Consider the following 10,167-nt stretch of genomic DNA (forward strand, 5'->3'; position numbering starts at 1 on the left):
CCTGTGATTACCTTAGCATACGTTTGCCATTACTATGCTGGGTAATAGAGCAGAATGACACCCCTGAACTTACAGACAGTAATAAATTCATGACCTGTCTGGGCTTAACCATGTATTTCTGTCCTGGTTTGAGCCAGGACAGAACCAATTTTCTTCATAGTAATTTTACTTTCCAGTTAAGTCTCTTCTCAGTAACTGCTCTTTCTGAAACGAACAGCATGTTTTAGCAAGTTGATAATGATCTCCAAAAAACATGTCCTTGGCACATTATGTTCCCTGTCCATGTCCACATGTGGCTGTCTGTTTAATTTCCAATCCTCTGAGACTCTCGGAAGAAAAAACAGAGCTATCTGGGTCTTCTCCTGTCAGAGCTGGTGGGTCACAATTCCTTGGTGATGGAATCAGTGACCTTCTAAGCTGATGAACATAATGAGCTGCCTACCTGCCTGTCAAAGCTTTCGGAGGATGCTTTGGGCAGAAATGCTGTTGATCCTTCAGCTGCAGTAAGGGGGGAAACAAGGCCAGCTTAGGGTTCCAGGTGAGTACAGTGACCACTTGATGTGTTGATTAACAGTCTATTTTGTCCCCTCCTCATTATCAAGAGAGAAATGTTTTTCAAGGGAAAGAGCCAAGAACAGATTTCTTTCTTCCAGCCATCAGAGAAAAGTAAGTTCTCTTGTGCTCCCACTTTTCTCATTCTATATGTGGTGGTGATAAGCTAGCATTTGGATGGGTAGTGAAAGCATGTTTTCCCCTGTCTATGCTTTTCTTTCTCTCCATCTCAAAATCTACTGGCAAACTTTCCTCCAAAACTCTGTGGACTGGTCTGTCACCCAATGACATAGGTGGCAGTGCTTCTGCCAGATGAGCGGGATGAGGTCTCATTCATGCCTGTGAGACGTCAACTCCACTGTTTACTGTATTGTTACATTTCTTTTAACTTTCCTGAAGCCTTCCGTGGGTTTTGAGAAACCCCAGTCCTGCTGTTCTTTTGGGAGCATTTCACCTTGATCTGACTCAAGTTTCTTTGTCAGTGCTGTTGTGTTACTCTGTGGCCAACAAAAACAAATCTTAATTTAGTAGCTTGGGAGCTCCTGGTTGCGTGTGGTCACACAAGGTGAAACCTGCATCTTGGTCCTTCCTCACTAGATGGAACTGCATATATAAGGTGGTGACTTTTCCTTACATATAAGAAATGGAAACAAAGGAGCTTGTCTTCAGCTAGAGTACATAAGCCATGCTGCCAAGATAGAAACTTTATACCAGCCAAACGTGTGACCTAATGTGTCTTCCTGCGTGTCGGGTAACATACTTGTGCCAAAAGTAATTAGCTAATGTCTGAGCAGCTCTTTGAGCTTCCCAACCAGAATGCCAATGGTGAATGTGAGTCTGTTTTTGTTGGATTATGAAATATGTATGTTTGACAATAGCTTTTCTCTTTCCTGCTGCCACCAGGTAACAAAAGGGACTCTTCCTCTAAAAAGAAAATAGATCATATTTTCTCCTCCTCCAGCACCAGCTTAATGAAAAATTTTCTGCTTCTATTGCTTTAAGGTGGAGAAGAGTTCCTCTGGAGCAAAATAGCAGGTTCCCTTTTCCTGCTTCCTGACAAACTTCATGTCCTGATTAAAGATTCTTGACCCTACTCAAGTCTTTGTCTGCGGGTTCAAAGAACTGAAACAATACAAAGAGGTTAGAGGTCCATACCCTGATAAAAAAAGAAGACGTGGGTTCTTTAAACAGTTGTTTGTTGTTTTTTTTTCCCCTGCAGATATCTTGGATTCTTCCAAAAACTTCTGTGAACATCTCAGTCTTCAACTCACTGCTGCCTTGCAAGGTAGGCTCAAAAGTAGCCCATTTAACACATGGGAGATGGATGCACCAAGAGTCCAAGTGATTTGCTACGGATTTGCTACACACTCAACAGAGCGTGCAGTGGAGCTGCTGGGTGATGTGCTGTCCACTCATCTTTCCTCCCATTCTGTTCTGGTCCTTTACAATTTCAACCAATGGGCCAATCATTCACAAATTCCATTAGCCAAAGCAAACTGTAAGATTGAGTTGGTCACTTAATGCACTGGAGGGGTGTTTAGGGGATTCAGGCATTGAAATCACAGAACCTTAATCCTGTTTGCTACTGCCTGGTGTGTTCCCAGTGTCATCCAAACCCCTCAGATTACACCTCTGTGAAACTAACTAAGAATATTTTCTGGGTCTCCCTAGGGGCAGGGCAGAAAATTACTGCGGGACATTAGGCTGATAAAGGTTACAGGAAAACTCATCAATTAAAATAACAAGTAATGCCTCTTTCACCATTCACTTTTCCCTTCCACTTCACAATGGTTCTGATATTCTCATCTTTACTCTCTTTTCATGGGAAAGATTTCAGCATGGTAGAAAAGAAGCCAGTCATCTTTTTGTATCAACAACAATACTCCTGCTCTCTTTTATATTGGAGATAAAAAGCAGCACCTTAAAAACAGGGATTATAAAATAAGCATCTCTATCTCTCTTGGAGATAGACTGGTCTATTGTAAATAAATATCACAACCATTGTAGGGGTATTCAGAAATCAGGGTATATATTTCTAATTCTGTTCAGCTTTATGTATCACCACTGTATTGTGCTGTCTTGTAAATGAATGGTACTATGCCAGCATGTTAAAGAGATACAACTATATTTGGCCTCACATATTAATAACAGGGATTCTTTTTGCTAAATTGTAATAAGTATCACTATTGTAGCATTGCTTAGCTTAGGCTAACAAACCCCAGGATATTTGGGACCTGCTGCAGCTCCTATGAAGGTCACTGGAAAGGATCTTACTTGACCCTGTTGAGTATTGATTAGTGTGAAATCAGAATAGGTTGTTGGGACGAGTGCAAAGGCTGATCTTGTAACCAGCAGATCAATCTTTTATTCAAGGCACTGAGGAGCCTTTTCAACAGTGAGAAGTGAGAAATGCTCTTCACTGCTATTCCAGGAGGGCAGGGAGACAGCAGCATTCATCCCTTTGAGCCAGCCACTGAGTTCCATGTTTTGAGGATGCCGCCAGCTGACTGTGACTCTCTTCCTCTTCACAGTAAGTGTCCATTTTGATACTAAAGTGCAGTGTCAAGGAATGAAAGACAGATCCTAGATTATTCTGCAGTTGAAAAGGGAAATAAAGGGGGAGACTTTGCTCTTGCACAAAGCAGAGCAACCTCAAAGCTAACTCTTCAATCAGAATACTCCTTCCAAAGGATCTGGCATGCTATAGCTACACAAGTCTCCTGCAGGCTTGAAACTGATTACTGCATCAGCCCCACACAATTACATTATTTTCAATTGTGTCAATCCTGATTAACAATGTTAGTTTTCAAGATTCTGATTTTCCATTGTTGAACTAGACTTTTACCATGCACAGGATTAGACCCCAAAGGAAGGAAAGGCTGAAAAAGAAAATATTTTTTTCTTTGTTGACATGTCTTTCCTTTTTTTCCCTGGCAAATCATTATGTTTTCTATGTGATTTATATAGATTTTTATTAGAGTGGCTATGTTTTCTTATATTGTAAATTACAGCCACCTATGTGTGATGGATTTAGTCTTTGTGCTATAAATTGTAGTGGATTTTTAAAAGAACCCATCATAGTGGACAACTGGGGCATCTAATTTACTTCTAGTGCCAGATTAGTTTAACAGCCATCAAAACATTGTCTTGCACAGATAGTTTATTAGAACATTTCTCCAAATATTTTAGCAAATACTTGCCTTTAAGAGGCTGTTTCCTACCTGTGGTTCTTCAAACCACATTTACAAAGTAGAGTGAGTGGTCTATAATGAAAACTTCACACAAAAATGTGGGAAGAAGATAATGTCCAACTGTGTTCCCTTTTGTTGTAGAAAGAGGACAAACTAACCCACATAATCTAAATGGTTGAGATAAAAATGGCAAGCAAGCTTTTGCCCTTGGAAAAAAAATGTACTTCATTACTGCAGGCTTGCAGTGCATCCTGCTGCACCCCTGTAAAAAGAATCCAGGATGTAAGCAAGAACTGAATATTGTTCAACTTTCTGAAAATTCCATAAGAGAGTTCCCAGGTTTCCTCATGCATTAAATGTGAAAAGAAAATACTGAAATTATCAGACAAAACAATCATTTAGTATGGAAACTGTGGGGATGAGGTATGTTAGCTTCCTAGTTGTTCACTACAATTACAGCCCCTTCTATAGCTGAAGGGCATGAGAAGCTCTTCATCCTCACAAATTCAGAATCCAGAAGTACCTGCACCCACATGAGGTAGGGTAGGTACTCTGGATTCTGGTCACTTCTGGAGAGCAGTTCTCTTGCTGTTTGCTAGAGACGGGGCTAAGAGAAATCACCTGACTAGAGGTAGGTATATGGCTAAAGCTCAGTTTTCTGATGTACCTCCAAGGAGCATTTTGAAAGGGGCATCTTTTCTGTGACAGCATTGTGTCTGGATTTTTGACAACTGTGGAGCATCAGGTGGCAATTCTATCCCAAAATTAGAGTATTTGCATATTTATCAGTCTGATGTGCTGCTGTCTACCCAATCAGTAGCTTTTTCAGTGCTGCAACTTGAGTGGACATCACAGAACAAAAGTGAACATGGAGTTCATACATTTGAACAGGTTTGGGTTTTTTTGCAAGGGTCATAAATGTAGTTTCTATATGAGGAAAGAGAATCCTGTCCCTTTATGTCTGCGTCCGGCTTATTTTCTGGTGGGTTTTGTATCACAGAAACAGTGTCTCAGTTGCTATTTTCCCATTAAATGATCTCCTGATGGAATAGTTAAATGAGTTCTGAGCAATGCTCACCAGTGAGCTCTAGGTCACTGCAATTAAAGTGAAATAAAGCTGCTGGAGAGGAGGGATTGATCAATCAGTTCCAAATTTGATGTCTGTTCTAATTATCGTATTTGGAAATCCTTAATGAAAGAAGAGTATGTGTGTATATGTGTGAGAGAAGTAGAGATGGTTCCTATGGGATGCTACACAGTGGGAAAGTGCTAAGTATATTAATTATTTATAGAACAATTAGTATTGAGCTTATCCTGCAAGTTCAGACCTGAGTCCAGATCCAGACTTTCCCTAATGGGTGCATTTAGCCTTTTGGTTCAAGCCCTACCCTACTTCTAAGTAACTGACCTAGTCCAACCACAGAGCAATACAGTTTAGCCATGCCTGGGTTTTCCTCTTGTTTGTTTGATGGAGCTGATCCAGTGAAGTCTGTGGAGAGATTCCAGACTGACTGTGGAGTGAATGAGAAATTATTAAATTAATTGTCTGCATCAAATGCCTGAATTAACAGAATGAGAGTAAATAACATTAAATAATCCTGAAACACTTTACTATACACTTAAATTCATGGAAATTATTCTAAACTGTGATTTTTAGTTATTTGCTAGTTAAAATTATTTTGCAATTTCTTTTATAATACAATTACCATTCAAGTTGGTGAAATTGTTTGAATTCTTAAACTAACAGGTCTGTTAAAAATGTTTTCAGGAACTCCTAGAAAATAAATACTAATTTTTTTACAGCACTGCATTGCACAGCAACATCTGAAATTAATTCTAATAGCAGGAAATCTGAAAAATTAGGTTCCTAGTTTAAAAAAAAAAAAAAAATTGTCTGCTGTTAAACCCCCCTAGTAATAACTATTCCGAGAAGAAAATGGGTAGAATTAGATTTATCGTAGTATTGACTGTCCACACAGTGACAGAGAGGTTTTCTTTATGATGTGTTTTAAGTAAATGCTATGTTGCCATTGGTTTTAATTGTATTACATAAATGAGACTGTCTGCCAGAAACCAGCACTGGAACCTCAGCATGTGATAACATTATTAGTAGATGAAGGTCTAAATTTGAAAAACATGAAAAAAATTCAAAACAATCAGTCTATTTTGACATATTCCAAATACATTTAAATTAACTGCTAATATTTCCGCCCCTTGCAAAATATGAGCAATCAAACTTAAGTATATCTAAGTTTTAATAATGGAACTCTGAGGAGCAAATCCAAATGTGAGTTCAGTCAGGCAAGAAAGACACACTGAGGTCTGTGAGATTTTTTTTCAGAAGTCTCACTATTGCCAATGTGTAAGGAAAAGGGTAGGGTGAGAACTGGAGTCAAAGCAACTAAATCAACAAGAGCAATGAAGTTAATTCTAGCAGAGTGTGTGCACCACTGGGTATGTCCCTGGTTAGTGTCTCTCTGCACAAAAAGCATGTCCCAGTCCATGAGCAAAGTTAACAGTACAGTGATGCTTTGGGTCTTTGCTTAGCTGTCAAATAGCAGGTGTCAGTCAACGTACAAGTGTACTGACTGCTGCACCCAGTCTTCCTGTATCCCAGACATCCCAATAGTAACAATAGCTGAGGAATAACCACCTGGCCCAAGAAGAAAGGTAGTGAGGACACGTAGCACATGTGTGCTGGACAGTTTTGTTAGAGGAGAGGCTTGAATGCTCCTTCTGCAAGGACTCCTAGCCTCTGCAGCTGCTTCTGTTCAGCACAGCCTACATTTTCTTGCTTTTTAGGTGTGATACAGAAGGCAGCAGCTAAAAACACTTAGCATGGTAATGGACTAAAAATGTGCCCTAGAAGTGACTCAGGGAAAATTTCTGCCTGGAATTCGTCTCCTCTAATTATTAATCCTAAGGCATGCAAATTCACTTCAAGTGCACTCTTTTCCACATGGGTTCTAAAGGAAATTTGAGTCAGCTGAGCTGTGATGCTCTGTTTTCAGATGGTAAAGTGAGGTAAGATAAATTCTGCTATTTCAGTGCTACAAAGGAACTGCTACAACAGACTGTCCTGTCAGTCACAAGAAGAAAAACTTCCAAGAACATGAACTCGTTTGCAGGGAAATGGAACACTGAGATAAAACAGGGGCTCCTCACAGCACAACACAGGTCACCCACAGCACTGAGCAGATGCCCATTGCTGTCTGAGCTGGCCTAACAGATCCTTTAAAGTTGATATGTGATGAAATGAGACAGGTCAGAAGCCAGGAGGGAGAATGGAAAAGGATAGATAATGAAAAATACAGATATTCTCACATGTGTTCAAGCACTAGAAGGTTTGCATGGTGTTGGTTGAAATTAGGATAGTAATTCAGAAGGTTATCAATGAAAGAAAAAATTCTCTCCAACTGTGAAAGAAACTTCCCTTTTTATCTGAACATTTGTCTGTTCATGTATTTATTTACCATGAATAATTTACCAAAGCTAACAGCTCATCACAGACCTTTGATGTTTGCAAAGCCACATCCCACAGTTATAGTCCACAATGAAAAATAAGAGTATACAGCTGGAAGGGTAAAATTGAAAAGATATGTTTAAACTAAGAAATGCATTTCTTTCATCATACCCATTACAGCATCAGCCTACAGTAATCCCAGTGGAAGAATAATGCATCATTCCCACAGACACTGCTGACTCAGTAATATCCACAAAAATACAGTAGCAAAAAGAATCCTCATCCATCGTTTTTAAGGAGAGGAATATGTATCCTTCCAGCCATTACACTGCTGTTTAATATGCCATGTATTAAACTCTGTCCACTTCAAAAGCAGGAAAAAAGAGACATGTGCCTGTTGTGCCCTAACTGCTTTCATACTAGAAGAAATAATGACAGTGACACAAACAGACTTAAGGAAGGGTCTAAATTCATTCCTGAAGTGCAGTGTAATGCAAATTCATAGAAGCTGGCAAAAAAAAAAGCCAACAGAAATTTAGCGTTTGATTCCTGAAAGTTCTTATTTATATAGGGCAGAGAGTTAAAGGGCGGATAGATCTCTTGATTCAACATTTGTGCCAAGCACAGACAGTGACTCTTACCTGTTCCTCTTGGAAAAGAAATAACTTTCAGACAAGTTGTCTCTTCCTTATAAGTCCACCCATTACTGTGCCTTCCATGAGAAATCACCATCTGACCACTCTCTCAGGCCAGTACAAGGTCCCACCAGCTCTTTCAGGTATGACTCTACACTTGATAAGACTTCATAGTGCTCAGGGTTTGCAGAGACTCTGCTCTGTTGGTGCTGTGCAGCACCAATGAGAAAGCTCCTGTCATGTTTCCTGGACATACATGTTGGTCCCAAACAATGTCTGAGCACTAAACTACCCATTTTGATCCTTGTGGACATTGACTTGTGCATGCAGACACTGAAACTCCTTTCCAGAACCACTGTGAGCAGTGAACATGTCTTTGAAGAGAGTCCTACCAGCCAGCAATACAGCAAAGTGTGCTGGAGAGACCATACTCTGCCTTACAACAAACCCTGCTGTGTGACTATAGCACCCTCTGAAATCAGGGGAAGAAGACCTTTAAAAAATAATCTTGTAACTGTCATACCTCTAGCCCATCTGCTTCTCCCATCATGATAAGCAATTTAGCCAGCATCTTGCCTTACTCATGTCACTGGGAAAATCTCTGCTCTGTGCAGAGTGATCAGCTTCTTTTCCAAGACTGCTTGAAGGCTGTAAGCAAGAATATTGGGTACTCTGACTCATTATCTTGGAGGGCTATTTTTATGATTGTTCTCCATGGAGCTACATCTTAAAACTCTCAGTTAATGTTCTTAAATAATTTTCACAGCTTTCTGCTCAGCCAGCTCAGCACAGTGGTTTTTCCCTCTGAAGAATATTCCCCACGTTCTTGGAAATATAACTTCCCTCCATCACTGCAGTCTGTGAAACCAAGCTGTTGGCTGAATAGCTCCTTTTTCTTTACCTCAGTAAATGGCTACAAGTCAGTTACATTTAAAATTTAATCAGTGTTGTCCCTAACAGGATACACTTCTTGGATTTTAACCCATTTTCTACATAAAACAAACCACTGAATTCAGCTACAATAACTGCTTCATGACAAACTTTGTTTCAATAACCCCTTAATGAGCTCTCATTATCACAAATTACCCCTGAATATCTGTAACATCTTTTGTAGCTCCACACATCTCACCACTTCCTCTCTCCTTCTTTCTTTACAATCCATTAGCATCCCTTTGCAGCCTCATTTGAACAATTAAACTTGGCTGTTTCTAGAATCACCCCAGGTTCTACTATTAGGGATTCACATGGCCCAATGTAACAGAGCCCAGATTCCTCCTACAGTTCATAGTCTGTGGAGAAAGATTTAGTGTGGACCTGACATCACTGGTTACTCCACCAGTCTCTGAATTGCCCTCTTGGAGGTCCCACATAAAGGTGTTTAAACTAAATGTCTGACATTAGATGTAAGCATCTACAGCCATCCTTCATACCTCAGTTTCATGTCTCCCTGGCTAAGCTCTGAATACAACTTCACCTTCTCTACAGAGCAGATTTTTGTGGTGCTTATGTTCAACATTAGTGGCTCAAACTGCCCCATGTGCCCTGAAGTTTTCATTCACGTGCCTGGTACTAGGTTCTTACATACCTGCAAGTGTTTCAGCTACAAGCAGACCAACTCAAATTTACTAAGTCATGACAAGGTTTCTCTGAAAGCCTCCTCATGGATCTAAGACTTGGGTGGCCTTGGAAGATTCTGATCCCTTGCAGAGGGTAAGTCCATGGCCTCCATCCCTGCTGAAATAAATTCTAAAAGTAATTGTGTGGTGCTATGCAAACTGTGTTTTTGGAGCTTGTCTGGTGATGGTGTTTGAAGTCCCTGGAGAACAAACATATCAGAGATTTTACAGCAACAAAGGCTTGAGCCTGAACACTAATGGATACATTGGCAAGCAGATGTGTTTCTTACTCTTTGCTAAAGGTACAGAATATTTTCTTTTGACATTTTGATAGATCAGCAGATTCTCATTCCATATTATATTCCAGGTATGCAGCTGAGAGATTACTCATGTCTATGAAAGTAAAAATACTGCCCCTATATTTATTACGTCTTTACTGTATTGGCTGCATTTTATCTTGTAGGTTGACATGCAGAAACAGGAAACTGGCTCTGTTCAAGTCAAAACTGGCAAAACTACCAGTGACAGAAGTAGCTCATTCATAGAACTCTCAGCACACCTTAGTCTGTGACTTTAATTGATTAAATGCTCTTCAGAAGGAGCCAGACAGAACAAAACCTCAACTCCAGCCTTCCTCTGATCAGAATTCGCTCGCTTTTGCTCAAGCTCTGTTCAGGTATAAAGTTCTTTTTTCTTATATCACAAGGCAG

Source organism: Apus apus, chromosome 16 (assembly GCF_020740795.1).
Source record: "Apus apus isolate bApuApu2 chromosome 16, bApuApu2.pri.cur, whole genome shotgun sequence".
NCBI lineage: Eukaryota > Metazoa > Chordata > Aves > Apodiformes > Apodidae > Apus > Apus apus.